Source organism: Podarcis liolepis (assembly GCF_965112155.1).
Source record: "Podarcis liolepis genome assembly, chromosome: 1".
Classification (NCBI taxonomy): Eukaryota; Metazoa; Chordata; class Lepidosauria; order Squamata; family Lacertidae; genus Podarcis; species Podarcis liolepis.
In genome coordinates this window covers 127,364,263-127,380,366 of record NC_139554.1, presented here as the reverse complement: position 1 = coordinate 127,380,366, position 16,104 = coordinate 127,364,263, and positions in this window count along the sequence as shown.

The window sequence follows — 16,104 nt, the reverse complement described above, 5'->3', positions numbered from 1 at the left end:
GAAAAAAAATTTCTAAGCAACGTGGTCACAATTTCAGCAAAAATCTGAAATTCTCCAATTCTCTCAAAAAATTGTGCCGTGCCAAAAAGTTGCAAATTGTCCCCTGAAAGTTTTGGCGGTGGAAACAGAAGCCTTTTTGTCATAGGAAATGAATTCAGCCCTCGACAACTTTACCTGTGAAAAAAAAAATTTCTACGCCCCGGGGTCACAATTTCAGCAAAAATCTGAAATTCTCCAGTTCACTCAAAAATTGTGCCAAACTTTTGCAAATTCTCCCCTGAAAGGTTTGGTGGTGGAAACAGAAGCCTTTTTGTCATAGGAAATGAAATCAGCCCTCGAAGACAAAACCTGTGGGGGAAAAAAATTTCTAAGCCCCGGGGTCACAATTTCAGCAAAAATCTGAAATTCTCCAATTCTCTCAAAAACGGTGCCAAAGTGTTGCAAATTCTCCCCTGAAAGGTTTGGCAGTGGAAACAGAAGGCTTCTTGTCATAGGAAATGAAATCAGCCATCGAAGACAAAACCTGTGGAAAAAGATTTTTCTAAGCCCTGGGGTCACAACTTCAGCAAAAATCTGAAATTCTCCAATTCTCTCAAAAATAGTGCCAAACTGTTGCAAATTCTCCCCTGAAAGGGTTGGCAGTGGAAACAGAAGGCTTTTTATCATAGGCCAAGAAATCAGCCCTTGACAACTTTACCTGTGAAAAAAAAAAATTCTAAGCCCCGGGGTCACAATTTCAGCAAAAATCTGAAATTCTCCAGTTCACTCAAAAATGGTGCCAAACTGTTGCAAATTCTCCCCTGAAAGGTTTGGCAGTGGATACAGAAGGATTTTTGTCAAAGGAAATGAAATCAGCCCTCGAAGACAAAACCTGTGGAAAAAATTTTTTCTGAGCCCCGGGGTCACAATTTCAGCAAAAATCTGAAATTCTCCAATTCTCTCAAAAATGGTGCCAAACTGTTGCAAATTCTCCCCTGAAAGGTTTGGCGGTGGAAACAGAAGCCTTTTTGTCATAGGAAATGAAATCAGCCCTCGAAGACAAAACCTGTGGGGGAAAAAAATTTCTAAGCCCCGGGGTCACAATTTCAGCAAAAATCTGAAATTCTCCAGTTGACTCAAAAATGGTGCCAAACTGTTGCAAATTCTCCCCTGAAAGGTTTGGCGGTGGAAACAGAAGCCTTTTTGTCATAGGAAGTGAAATCAACCCTCAACAACTTTACTTGTGAAAAAAAAAATTTCTAAGCCCCGGGGTCACAATTTCAGCAAAAATCTGAAATTCTCCAATTCTCTCAAAAATGGAGCCAAACTGTTGCAAATTCTCCCCTGAAAGGTTTGGCGGTGGAAACAGAAGCCTTTTTGTCATAGGAAATGAAATCAGCCCTCGACAACTTTACCTGTGAAAAAAAAAATTTCTAAGCCCCGGGGTCACAATTTCAGCAAAAATCTGAAACTCTCCAATTCTCTCAAAAAATGGTGCCAAACTGTTGCAAATTCTCCCCTGAAAGGTTTGGCAGTGGAAACAGAAGCATTTTTGTCAAAGGAAATGAAATCAGCCCTCGAAGACAAAACCTGTGGAAAAAATTTTTTCTAAGCCCCGGGGTCACAATTTCAGCAAAAATCTGAAATTCTCCAATTCTCTCAAAAATGGTGCCAAACTGTTGCAAATTCTCCCCTGAAAGGTTTGGCGGTGGAAACAGAAGCCTTTTTGTCATAGGAAATGAAATCAGCCCTCGAAGACAAAAAGTGTGCTAAAAAAAAATTTCTAAGCCCCGGGGTCACAATTTCAGCAAAAATCTGAAATTCTCCAGTTCACTCAAAAATGGTGCCAAACTGTTGCAAATTCTCCCCTGAAAGGTTTGGCGGTGGAAACAGAAGCCTTTTTGTCATAGGAAATGAAATCAGCCCTCGAAGACAAAACCTGTGGAAAAAAATTTTTCTAACACCCGGGGTCACAATTTCAGCAAAAATCTGAAATTCTCCAATTCTCTCAAAAATTTTGACGAACTTTTGCAAATTCTCCCCTGAAAGGTTTGGCGGTGGAAACAGAAGCCTTTTTGTCATAGGAAATGAAATCATGCCTCGAAGACAAAACCTGTGGGGGGGAAAAATTTCTAAGCCCCGGGGTCACAATTTCAGCAAAAATCTGAAATTCTCCAATTCTCTCAAAAATGGTGCCAAACTTTTGCAAATTCTCCCATGAAAGTTTTGGCGGTGGAAACAGAAGCCTTTTTGTCATAGGAAATGAAATCAGCCCTCGACAACTTTACTTGTGAAAAAAACAATTTCTAAGCCCCGGGGTCACAATTTCAGCAAAAATCTGAAATTCTCCAGTTCACTCAAAAATGGTGCCAAACTGTTGCAAATTCTCCCCTGAAAGGTTTGGCAGTGGAAACAGAAACATTTTTGTCAAAGGAAATGAAATCAGCCCTCGAAGACAAAACCTGTGGAAAAAAAATTTTCTAAGCCCCGGGGTCACAATTTCAGCAAAAATCTGAAATTCTCCAATTCTCTCAAAAATGGTGCCAAACTGTTGCAAATTCTCCCCTGAAAGGTTTGGCGGTGGAAACAGAAGCCTTTTTGTCATAGGAAAGGAAATCAGCCCTCGAAGACAAAAAGTGTGGTAAAAAAAATTTTCTAAGCCCCGGGGTCACAATTTCAGCAAAAATCTGAAATTCTCCAGTTCACTCAAAAATGGTGCCAAACTGTTGCAAATTCTCCCCTGAAAGGTTTGGCGGTGGAAACAGAAGCCTTTTTGTCATAGGAAATGAAATCAGCCCTCGAAGACAAAACCTGTGGAAAAAAATTTTTCTAACCCCCGGGGTCACAATTTCAGCAAAAATCTGAAATTCTCCAATTCTCTCAAAAATTTTGACGAACTTTTGCAAATTCTCCCCTGAAAGGTTTGGCGGTGGAAACAGAAGCCTTTTTGTCATAGGAAATGAAATCATGCCTCGAAGACAAAACCTGTGGGGGGGGGAAATTTCTAAGCCCCGGGGTCACAATTTCAGCAAAAATCTGAAATTCTCCAATTCTCTCAAAAATGGTGCCAAACTTTTGCAAATTCTCCCATGAAAGTTTTGGCGGTGGAAACAGAAGCCTTTTTGTCATAGGAAATGAAATCAGCCCTCGACAACTTTACTTGTGAAAAAAACAATTTCTAAGCCCCGGGGTCACAATTTCAGCAAAAATCTGAAATTCTCCAGTTCACTCAAAAATGGTGCCAAACTGTTGCAAATTCTCCCCTGAAAGGTTTGGCAGTGGAAACAGAAACATTTTTGTCAAAGGAAATGAAATCAGCCCTCGAAGACAAAACCTGTGGAAAAAAAATTTTCTAAGCCCCGGGGTCACAATTTCAGCAAAAATCTGAAATTCTCCAATTCTCTCAAAAATGGTGCCAAACTGTTGCAAATTCTCCCCTGAAAGGTTTGGCGGTGGAAACAGAAGCCTTTTTGTCATAGGAAAGGAAATCAGCCCTCGAAGACAAAAAGTGTGGTAAAAAAAATTTTCTAAGCCCCGGGGTCACAATTTCAGCAAAAATCTGAAATTCTCCAGTTCACTCAAAAATGGTGCCAAACTGTTGCAAATTCTCCCCTGAAAGGTTTGGCGGTGGAAACAGAAGCCTTTTTGTCATAGGAAATGAAATCAGCCCTCGAAGACAAAACCTGTGGAAAAAAATTTTTCTAACCCCCGGGGTCACAATTTCAGCAAAAATCTGAAATTCTCCAATTCTCTCAAAAATTTTGCCAAACTTTTGCAAATTCTCCCCTGAAAGGTTTGGCGGTGGAAACAGAAGCCTTTTTGTCATAGGAAATGAAATCATGCCTCGAAGTCAAAACCTGTGGGGGGGAAAAATTTCTAAGCCCCGGGGTCACAATTTCAGCAAAAATCTGAAATTCTCCAGTTCACTCAAAAATGGTTCCAAACTGTTGCAAATTCTCCCCTGAAAGGTTTGGCGGTGGAAATAGAAGCCTTTTTGTCATAGGAAATGAAATCAGCCCTCAAAGACAAAAAGTGTGGTAAAAAAAATTTTCTAAGCCCCGGGGTCACAATTTCAGCAAAAATCTGAAAATCTCCAGTTCACTCAAAAATGGTGCCAAACTGTTGCAAATTCTCCCCTGAAAGGTTTGGCGGTGGAAACAGAAGCCTTTTTGTCATAGGAAATGAAATCAGCCCTCGAAGACAAAACCTGTGGTAAAAAAAAAATTCTAAGCCCCGGGGTCACAATTTCAGCAAAAATCTGAAATTCTCCAATTCTCTCAAAAACGGTGCCAAAGTGTTGCAAATTCTCCCCTGAAAGGTTTGGCGGTGGAAACAGAAGCCCTTTTGTCATAGGAAATGAAATCAGCCATCGAAGACAAAACCTGTGGAAAATGATTTTTCTAAGCCCCGGGGTCACAACTTCAGCAAAAATCTGAAATTCTCCAATTCTCTCAAAAATGGTGCCAAACTGTTGCAAATTCTCCCCTGAAAGGGTTGGCAGTGGAAACAGAAGGCTTTTTATCATAGGCCAAGAAATCAGCCCTTGACAACTTTACCTGTGAAAAAAAAAAATTCTAAGCCCCGGGGTCACAATTTCAGCAAAAATCTGAAATTCTCCAGTTCACTCAAAAATGGTGCCAAACTGTTGCAAATTCTCCCCTGAAAGGTTTGGCGGTGGAAACAGAAGCCTTTTTGTCATAAGAAATGAAATCAGCCCTCGAAGACAAAACCTGTGGAAAAAAATTTTTCTAACCCCCGGGGTCACAATTTCAGCAAAAATCTGAAACTCTCCAATTCTCTCAAAAAATGGTGCCAAAGTTTGCAAATTCTCCCCTGAAAGGTTTGGCGGTGGAAACAGAAGCCTTTTTGTCATAGGAAATGAAATCAGCCCTCGAAGACAAAACCTGTGGGAAAAAAAATTTCTAAGCAACGTTGTCACAATTTCAGCAAAAATCTGAAATTCTCCAATTCTCTCAAAAATGGTGCCAAACTGTTGCAAATTGTCCCCTGAAAGTTTTGGCGGTGGAAACAGAAGCCTTTTTGTCATAGGAAATGAATTCAGCCCTCGACAACTTTACCTGTGAAAAAAAAAATTTCTACGCCCCGGGGTCACAATTTCAGCAAAAATCGGAAATTCTCCAGTTCACTCAAAAATTGTGCCAAACTTTTGCAAATTCTCCCCTGAAAGGTTTGGTGGTGGAAACAGAAGCCTTTTTGTCATAGGAAATGAAATCAGCCCTCGAAGACAAAACCTGTGGGGGAAAAAAATTTCTAAGCCCCGGGGTCACAATTTCAGCAAAAATCTGAAATTCTCCAATTCTCTCAAAAACGGTGCCAAAGTGTTGCAAATTCTCCCCTGAAAGGTTTGGCAGTGGAAACAGAAGGCTTCTTGTCATAGGAAATGAAATCAGCCATCGAAGACAAAACCTGTGGAAAAAGATTTTTCTAAGCCCCGGGGTCACAACTTCAGCAAAAATCTGAAATTCTCCAATTCTCTCAAAAATAGTGCCAAACTGTTGCAAATTCTCCCCTGAAAGGGTTGGCAGTGGAAACAGAAGGCTTTTTATCATAGGCCAAGAAATCAGCCCTTGACAACTTTACCTGTGAAAAAAAAAAATTCTAAGCCCCGGGGTCACAATTTCAGCAAAAATCTGAAATTCTCCAGTTCACTCAAAAATGGTGCCAAACTGTTGCAAATTCTCCCCTGAAAGGTTTGGCAGTGGATACAGAAGGATTTTTGTCAAAGGAAATGAAATCAGCCCTCGAAGACAAAACCTGTGGAAAAAATTTTTTCTGAGCCCCGGGGTCACAATTTCAGCAAAAATCTGAAATTCTCCAATTCTCTCAAAAATGGTGCCAAACTGTTGCAAATTCTCCCCTGAAAGGTTTGGCGGTGGAAACAGAAGCCTTTTTGTCATAGGAAATGAAATCAGCCCTCGAAGACAAAAAGTGTGGTAAAAAATTTTCTAAGCCCCGGGGTCACAACTTCAGCAAAAATCTGAAATTCTCCAATTCTCTCAAAAATGGTGCCAAACTGTTGCAAATTCTCCCCTGAAAGGGTTGGCAGTGGAAACAGAAGGCTTTTTATCATAGGCCAAGAAATCAGCCCTTGACAACTTTACCTGTGAAAAAAAAAATTCTAAGCCCCGGGGTCACAATTTCAGCAAAAATCTGAAATTCTCCAGTTCACTCAAAAATGGTGCCAAACTGTTGCAAATTCTCCCCTGAAAGGTTTGGCGGTGGAAACAGAAGCCTTTTTGTCATAAGAAATGAAATCAGCCCTCGAAGACAAAACCTGTGGAAAAAAATTTTTCTAACCCCCGGGGTCACAATTTCAGCAAAAATCTGAAACTCTCCAATTCTCTCAAAAAATGGTGCCAAAGTTTGCAAATTCTCCCCTGAAAGGTTTGGCGGTGGAAACAGAAGCCTTTTTGTCATAGGAAATGAAATCAGCCCTCGAAGACAAAACCTGTGGGGAAAAAAATTTCTAAGCAACGTTGTCACAATTTCAGCAAAAATCTGAAATTCTCCAATTCTCTCAAAAATGGTGCCAAACTGTTGCAAATTGTCCCCTGAAAGTTTTGGCGGTGGAAACAGAAGCCTTTTTGTCATAGGAAATGAATTCAGCCCTCGACAACTTTACCTGTGAAAAAAAAAATTTCTACGCCCCGGGGTCACAATTTCAGCAAAAATCTGAAATTCTCCAGTTCACTCAAAAATTGTGCCAAACTTTTGCAAATTCTCCCCTGAAAGGTTTGGTGGTGGAAACAGAAGCCTTTTTGTCATAGGAAATGAAATCAGCCCTCGAAGACAAAACCTGTGGGGGAAAAAAATTTCTAAGCCCCGGGGTCACAATTTCAGCAAAAATCTGAAATTCTCCAATTCTCTCAAAAACGGTGCCAAAGTGTTGCAAATTCTCCCCTGAAAGGTTTGGCAGTGGAAACAGAAGGCTTCTTGTCATAGGAAATGAAATCAGCCATCGAAGACAAAACCTGTGGAAAAAGATTTTTCTAAGCCCCGGGGTCACAACTTCAGCAAAAATCTGAAATTCTCCAATTCTCTCAAAAATAGTGCCAAACTGTTGCAAATTCTCCCCTGAAAGGGTTGGCAGTGGAAACAGAAGGCTTTTTATCATAGGCCAAGAAATCAGCCCTTGACAACTTTACCTGTGAAAAAAAAAAATTCTAAGCCCCGGGGTCACAATTTCAGCAAAAATCTGAAATTCTCCAGTTCACTCAAAAATGGTGCCAAACTGTTGCAAATTCTCCCCTGAAAGGTTTGGCAGTGGATACAGAAGGATTTTTGTCAAAGGAAATGAAATCAGCCCTCGAAGACAAAACCTGTGGAAAAAATTTTTTCTGAGCCCCGGGGTCACAATTTCAGCAAAAATCTGAAATTCTCCAATTCTCTCAAAAATGGTGCCAAACTGTTGCAAATTCTCCCCTGAAAGGTTTGGCGGTGGAAACAGAAGCCTTTTTGTCATAGGAAATGAAATCAGCCCTCGAAGACAAAAAGTGTGGTAAAAACTTTTCTAAGCCCCGGGGTCACAATTTCAGCAAAAATCTGAAATTCTCCAGTTCACTCAAAAATGGTGCCAAACTGTTGCAAATTCTCCCCTGAAAGGTTTGGCGGTGGAAACAGAAGCCTTTTTGTCATAAGAAATGAAATCAGCCCTCGAAGACAAAACCTGTGGAAAAAATTTTTTCTAACCCCCGGGGTCACAATTTCAGCAAAAATCTGAAACTCTCCAATTCTCTCAAAAAATGGTGCCAAAGTTTGCAAATTCTCCCCTGAAAGGTTTGGCGGTGGAAACAGAAGCCTTTTTGTCATAGGAAATGAAATCAGCCCTCGAAGACAAAACCTGTGGGAAAAAAAATTTCTAAGCAACGTGGTCACAATTTCAGCAAAAATCTGAAATTCTCCAATTCTCTCAAAAATGGTGCCAAACTGTTGCAAATTGTCCCCTGAAAGTTTTGGCGGTGGAAACAGAAGCCTTTTTGTCATAGGAAATGAAATCAGCCCTCGACAACTTTACCTGTGAAAAAAAAAAATTCTACGCCCCGGGGTCACAATTTCAGCAAAAATCTGAAATTCTCCAGTTCACTCAAAAATTGTGCCAAACTTTTGCAAATTCTCCCCTGAAAGGTTTGGTGGTGGAAACAGAAGCCTTTTTGTCATAGGAAATGAAATTAGCCCTCGAAGACAAAACCTGTGGGGGAAAAAAATTTCTAAGCCCCGGGGTCACAATTTCAGCAAAAATCTGAAATTCTCCAATTCTCTCAAAAATGGTGCCAAACTTTTGCAAATTCTCCCATGAAAGTTTTGGCGGTGGAAACAGAAGCCTTTTTGTCATAGGAAATGAAATCAGCCCTCGACAACTTTACTTGTGAAAAAAACAATTTTTAAGCCCCGGGGTCACAATTTCAGCAAAAATCTGAAATTCTCCAGTTCACTCAAAAATGGTGCCAAACTGTTGCAAATTCTCCCCTGAAAGGTTTGGCAGTGGAAACAGAAGCATTTTTGTCAAAGGAAATGAAATCAGCCCTCGAAGACAAAACCTGTGGAAAAAAATTTTTCTAAGCCCCGGGGTCACAATTTCAGCAAAAATCTGAAATTCTCCAATTCTCTCAAAAATGGTGCCAAACTGTTGCAAATTCTCCCCTGAAAGGTTTGGCGGTGGAAACAGAAGCCTTTTTGTCATAGGAAAGGAAATCAGCCCTCGAAGACAAAAAGTGTGGTAAAAAAAAATTTCTAAGCCCCGGGGTCACAATTTCAGCAAAAATCTGAAATTCTCCAGTTCACTCAAAAATGGTGCCAAACTGTTGCAAATTCTCCCCTGAAAGGTTTGGCGGTGGAAACAGAAGCCTTTTTGTCATAGGAAATGAAATCAGCCCTCGAAGACAAAACCTGTGGAAAAAAAATTTTCTAACCCCCGGGGTCACAATTTCAGCAAAAATCTGAAATTCTCCAATTCTCTCAAAAATTTTGCCAAACTTTTGCAAATTCTCCCCTGAAAGGTTTGGCGGTGGAAACAGAAGCCTTTTTGTCATAGGAAATGAAATCATGCCTCGAAGACAAAACCTGTGGGGGGGAAAAATTTCTAAGCCCCGGGGTCACAATTTCAGCAAAAATCTGAAATTCTCCAGTTCACTCAAAAATGGTTCCAAACTGTTGCAAATTCTCCCCTGAAAGGTTTGGCGGTGGAAACAGAAGCCTTTTTGTCATAGGAAATGAAGTCAGCCCTCAAAGACAAAAAGTGTGGTAAAAAAATTTTTCTAAGCCCCGGGGTCACAATTTCAGCAAAAATCTGAAAATCTCCAGTTCACTCAAAAATGGTGCCAAACTGTTGCAAATTCTCCCCTGAAAGGTTTGGCGGTGGAAACAGAAGCCTTTTTGTCATAGGAAATGAAATCAGCCCTCGAAGACAAAACCTGTGGTAAAAAAAAAATTCTAAGCCCCGGGGTCACAATTTCAGCAAAAATCTGAAATTCTCCAATTCTCTCAAAAACGGTGCCAAACTGTTGCAAATTCTCCCCTGAAAGTTTTGGCGGTGGAAACAGAAGGCTTCTTGTTATAGGAAATGAAATCAGCCATCGAAGACAAAACCTGTGGAAAAAGATTTTTCTAAGCCCCGGGGTCACAACTTCAGCAAAAATCTGAAATTCTCCAATTCTCTCAAAAATGGTGCCAAACTGTTGCAAATTCTCCCCTGAAAGGGTTGGCAGTGGAAACAGAAGGTTTTTTATCATAGGCCAAGAAATCAGCCCTTGACAACTTTACCTGTGGAAAAAAAAAATTCTAAGCCCCGGGGTCACAATTTCAGCAAAAATCTGAAATTCTCCAGTTCACTCAAAAATGGTGCCAAACTGTTGCAAATTCTCCCCTGAAAGGTTTGGCAGTGGAAACAGAAGCATTTTTGTCAAAGGAAATGAAATCAGCCCTCGAAGACAAAACCTGTGGAAAAAATTTTTTCTGAGCCCCGGGGTCACAATTTCAGCAAAAATCTGAAATTCTCCAATTCTCTCAAAAATGGTGCCAAACTGTTGCAAATTCTCCCCTGAAAGGTTTGGCGGTGGAAACAGAAGCCTTTTTGTCATAGGAAATGAAATCAGCCCTCGAAGACAAAAAGTGTGGTAAAAAATTTTCTAAGCCCCGGGGTCACAATTTCAGCAAAAATCTGAAATTCTCCAGTTCACTCAAAAATGGTGCCAAACTGTTGCAAATTCTCCCCTGAAAGGTTTGGCGGTGGAAACAGAAGCCTTTTTGTCATAAGAAATGAAATCAGCCCTCGAAGACAAAACCTGTGGAAAAAAATTTTTCTAACCCCCGGGGTCACAATTTCAGCAAAAATCTGAAACTCTCCAATTCTCTCAAAAAATGGTGCCAAAGTTTGCAAATTCTCCCCTGAAAGGTTTGGCGGTGGAAACAGAAGCCTTTTTGTCATAGGAAATGAAATCAGCCATCGAAGACAAAACCTGTGGAAAAAATTTTTTCTAAGCCCCGGGGTCATAATTTCAGCAAAAATCTGAAACTCTCCAATTCTCTCAAAAAATGGTGCCAAAGTTTGCAAATTCTCCCCTGAAAGGTTTGGCGATGGAAACAGAAGCCTTTTTGTCATAGGAAATGAAATCAGCCCTCGAAGACAAAACCTGTGGGAAAAAAAATTTCTAAGCAACGTGGTCACAATTTCAGTAAAAATCTGAAATTCTCCAATTCTCTCAAAAATGGTGCCAAACTGTTGCAAATTCTCCCCTGAAAGGTTTGGCAGTGGAAACAGAAGCATTTTTATCATAGGAAATGAAATCAGCCCTCGAAGACAAAACCTGTGGAAAAAAATTTTTCTAAGCCCCGGGGTCACAATTTCAGCACAAATCTGAAATTCTCCAATTCTCTCAAAAAATGTGCCAAACTTTTGCAAATTCTCCCCTGAAAGGTTTGGCGGTGGTAACAGAAGCCTTTTTGTCATAGGAAATGAAATCAGCCCTCGACAAATTTGCCTGTGAAAAAAAAAATTTCTAAGCCCCGGGGTCTCAATTTCAGCAAAAATCTGAAATTCTCCAGTTCACTCAAAAATGGTGCCAAACTGTTGCAAATTCTCCCCTGAAAGGTTTGGCGGTGGAAACAGAAGCCTTTTTGTCATAGGAAATGAAATCAGCCCTCGAAGACAAAAAGTGTGGTAAAAAAATTTTTCAAAGCCCCGGGGTCACAATTTCAGCAAAAATCTGAAATTCTCCAATTCTCTCAAAAATGGTGCCAAACTTTTGCAAATTCTCCCCTGAAAGTTTTGGCGGTGGAAACTGAAGCCTTTTTGTCATAGGAAATGAAATCAGCCCTCAACAACTTTACTTGTGAAAAAAAAAATTTCTAAGCCCCGGGGTCACAATTTCAGCAAAAATCTGAAATTCTCCAATTCTCTCAAAAACGGTGCCAAACTGTTGCAAATTCTCCCCTGAAAGGTTTGGCGGTGGAAACAGAAGGCTTTTTGTCATAGGAAATGAAATCAGCCCTCGAAGACAAAACCTGTGGGAAAAAAATTTTCTAAGCCACGTGGTCACAATTTCAGTAAAAATCTGAAATTCTCCAATTCTCTCAAAAATGGTGCCAAACTGTTGCAAATTCTCCCCTGAAAGCTTTGGCGGTGGAAACAGAAGCCTTTTTGTCATAGGAAATGAAATCAGCCCTCGACAACTTTACCTGTGAAAAAAAAAATTTCTACGCCCCGGGGTCACAATTTCAGCAAAAATCTGAAATTCTCCAATTCTCTCAAAAATGGTGCCAAACTGTTGCAAATTCTCCCCTGAAAGGTTTGGCGGTGGAAACAGAAGCCTTTTTGTCATAGGAAATGAAATCAGCCCTCGAAGACAAAAAGTGTGGTAAAAAAAATTTTCTAAGCCCCGGGGTCACAATTTCAGCAAAAATCTGAAATTCTCCAATTCTCTCAAAAATGGTGCCAAACTGTTGCAAATTCTCCCCTGAAAGGGTTGGCAGTGGAAACGGAAGGCTTTTTATCATAGGCCAAGAAATCAGCCCTCGACAACTTTACCTGTGAAAAAAAAAATTTCTAAGCCCCGGGGTCACAATTTCAGCAAAAATCTGAAACTCTCCAATTCTCTCAAAAAATGGTGCCAAAGTGTTGCAAATTCTCCCCTGAAAGGTTTGGCGGTGGAAACAGAAGCCTTTTTGTCATAGGAAATGAAATCAGCCCTCGACAACTTTACCTGTGAAAAAAAAAATTTCTACGCCCCGGGGTCACAATTTCAGCAAAAATCTGAAATTCTCCAGTTCACTCAAAAATTGTGCCAAACTTTTGCAAATTCTCCCCTGAAAGGTTTGGCGGTGGAAACAGAAGCCTTTTTGTCATAGGAAATGAAATCAGCCCTCGAAGACAAAACCTGTGGGGGGAAAAAATTTCTAAGCCTCGGGGTCACAATTTCAGCAAAAATCTGAAATTCTCCAGTTCACTCAAAAATGGTGCCAAACTGTTGCAAATTCTCCCCTGAAAGGTTTGGCGGTGGAAACAGAAGCCTTTTTGTCATAGGAAATGAAATCAGCCCTCGAAGACAAAAAGTGTGGTAAAAAATTTTTTCTAAGCCCCGGGGTCACAATTTCAGCAAAAATCTGAAATTCTCCAGTTCACTCAAAAATTGTGCCAAACTTTTGCAAATTCTCCCCTGAAAGGTTTGGCAGTGGAAACAGAAGCATTTGTGTCATAGGAAATGAAATCAGCCCTCGACAACTTTACCTGTGAAAAAAAAATTTCTACGCCCCGGGGTCACAATTTCAGCAAAAATCTGAAATTCTCCAGTTCACTCAAAAATTGTGCCAAACTTTTGCAAATTCTCCCCTGAAAGTTTTGGCGGTGGAAACAGAAGCCTTTTTGTCATAGGAAATGAAAACAGCCCTTGACAACTTTACCTGTGAAAAAAAAAATTTCTAAGCCCCGGGGTCACAATTTCAGCAAAAATCTGAAATTCTCCAATTCTCTCAAAAATGGTGCCAAACTGTTGCAAATTCTCCCCTGAAAGGTTTGGCGGTGGAAACAGAAGGCTTTTTGTCATAGGAAATGAAATCAGCCCTCGAAAACAAAACCTGTGGTAAAAAAAAAATTCTAAGCCCCGGGGTCACAATTTCAGCAAAAATCTGAAATTCTCCAATTCTCTCAAAAACGGTGCCAAACTGTTGCGAATTCTCCCCTGAAAGGTTTGGCGGTGGAAAAAGAAGCCTTTTTGTCATAGGAAATGAAATCAGCCCTCGAAGACAAAACCTGTGGGGAAAAAATTTTCTAAGCCACGTGGTCACAATTTCAGTAAAAATATGAAATTCTCCAATTCTCTCAAAAACGGTGCCAAACTGTTGCGAATTCTCCCCTGAAAGGTTTGGCGGTGGAAAAAGAAGCCTTTTTGTCATAGGAAATGAAATCAGCCCTCGAAGACAAAACCTGTGGGGAAAAAATTTTCTAAGCCACGTGGTCACAATTTCAGTAAAAATATGAAATTCTCCAATTCTCTCAAAAATGGTGCCAAACTGTTGCAAATTCTCCCCTGAAAGTTTTGGCGGTGGAAACAGAAGCCTTTTTGTCATAGGAAATGAAATCAGCCCTCGACAACTTTACCTGTGAAAAAAAAAATTTCTACGCCCCGGGGTCACAATTTCAGCAAAAATCTGAAATTCTCCAGTTCACTCAAAAATTGTGCCAAACTTTTGCAAATTCTCCCCTGAAAGGTTTGGCGGTGGAAACAGAAGCCTTTTTGTCATAGGAAATGAAATCAGCCCTCGAAGACAAAACCTGTGGGGGGAAAAAAATTCTAAGCCTCGGGGTCACAATTTCAGCAAAAATCTGAAATTGTCCAGTTCACTCAAAAATGGTGCCAAACTGTTGCAAATTCTCCCCTGAAAGGTTTGGCGGTGGAAACAGAAGCCTTTTTGTCATAGGAAATGAAATCAGCCCTCGAAGACAAAAAGTGTGGTAAAAAAAATTTTCTAAGCCCCGGGGTCACAATTTCAGCAAAAATCTGAAATTCTCCAGTTCACTCAAAAATGGTGCCAAACTGTTGCAAATTCTCCCCTGAAAGGTTTGGCAGTGGAAACAGAAGCATTTTTGTCATAGGAAATGAAATCAGCCCTCGAAGACAAAACCTGTGGAAAAAAAATTTTCTAAGCCCCGGGGTCACAATTTCAGCAAAAATCTGAAATTCTCCAATTCTCTCAAAAATTGTGCCAAACTTTTGCAAATTCTCCCCTGAAAGGTTTGGCGGTGGTAACAGAAGCCTTTTTGTCATAGGAAATGAAATCAGCCCTCGAAGACAAAACCTGTGGGGGGAAAAAATTTCTAAGCCTCGGGGTCACAATTTCAGCAAAAATCTGAAATTCTCCAGTTCACTCAAAAATGGTGCCAAACTGTTGCAAATTCTCCCCTGAAAGGTTTGGCGGTGGAAACAGAAGCCTTTTTGTCATAGGAAATGAAATCAGCCCTCGAAGACAAAAAGTGTGGTAAAAATTTTTTTCTAAGCCCCGGGGTCACAATTTCAGCAAAAATCTGAAATTCTCCAGTTCACTCAAAAATTGTGCCAAACTTTTGCAAATTCTCCCCTGAAAGGTTTGGCGGTGGTAACAGAAGCCTTTTTGTCATAGGAAATGAAATCAGCCCTCGACAACTTTACCTGTGAAAAAAAAAAATTCTACGCCCCGGGGTCACAATTTCAGCAAAAATCTGAAATTCTCCAGTTCACTCAAAAATTGTGCCAAACTTTTGCAAATTCTCCCCTGAAAGGTTTGGCGGTGGAAACAGAAGCCTTTTTGTCATAGGAACTGAAAACAGCCCTTGACAACTTTACCTGTGAAAAAAAAAATTTCTAAGCCCCGGGGTCACAATTTCAGCAAAAATCTGAAATTCTCCAATTCTCTCAAAAACGGTGCCAAACTGTTGCAAATTCTCCCCTGAAAGGTTTGGCAGTGGAAACAGAAGCCTTTTTGTCATCGGAAATGAAATCAGTCCGCGAAGACAAAACCTGTGGAAAAAAAATTTTCTAAGCCCCGGACACAGGGACGCCCCTTTCCATAATGATAATTTTATTCTTTATACCACACACAACTGACTGGGTTGCGCCAGCCACTCTGGCCGGCATCCATCCAGCAGCCTTGTCAACCAACCAGAGGCAGATTTGTCACTCCCAGCAGTAGGTATAAAACCAGCAGGCCATTGGCCTGCGCTCAGGCCACCCAATTTCTCTCTCTCTTTTCCCTCTGGATTTGACTTTTCTTCTCCTCCTCTCCCCCCCCCCACCTAATCTCAGTTTTTTTTTGTTTGTTTTCTTTATTTCCTTTACCACTCTTTCCTTCTTTCACTCTCTTCCAGATTGTGCAAAGTTTCCTCTTTCCTTCCAGCTCCTTTTGTCTCATGCTTTTACAGTGGTCAGCCAAAAAGGAGGAGGAGGATTTCTATATGGTAAATTCTTCAAAGTGGGGACTTCATCTGTGGTATGTCACAAATGGGACCTGCAACCAAATGTTGCAGTGTGTTCTGCTGCTTCTGTTTAGAGTTCCAGCCAGCTCTTCCCTCCAAGTGTATTACACAATCACGCACATACACACACACACACACACACAGAGAGAGAGAGACACAGGGACGCCCCATTCCATAATGATAATTTTATTCTTTATACCCCACACAACTGACTGGGTTGCGCCAGCCACTCTGGCCGGCATCCATCATGTATAAAGACATAATAAAACCCTAGACGTGTTTTTTAAAAAACCCTTCACTGTACAGGATTGCCTTCAGACGGCTTGGGAGTCGGAGAACTCCATACCCCCCAACATTTCTCCATTGAAAATAGGGACACCCTGAGGAAAAGAGATTAACAGTAATTCTTCAAGTGGGTTTGGCTATGCGTGGGTTAATGGGTTAATTGGTGAGCTCTGAGGTGAAGGGGAGGGTCAGATGCCTTGTCAATCAAAGAATGCCTTGTCAACCAACCAGAGGCAGCTTTGCAAACCCAGCAGCCTTCTCAACCAACCAGAGGCCGTTTGTCAAAGAATGCCTCGTCAACCAACCAGAGGCAGCTTTGCAAACCCAGCAGCCTTGTCAACCAACCAGAGGCCGTTTGTCAATGCCAGCAGCCTTCT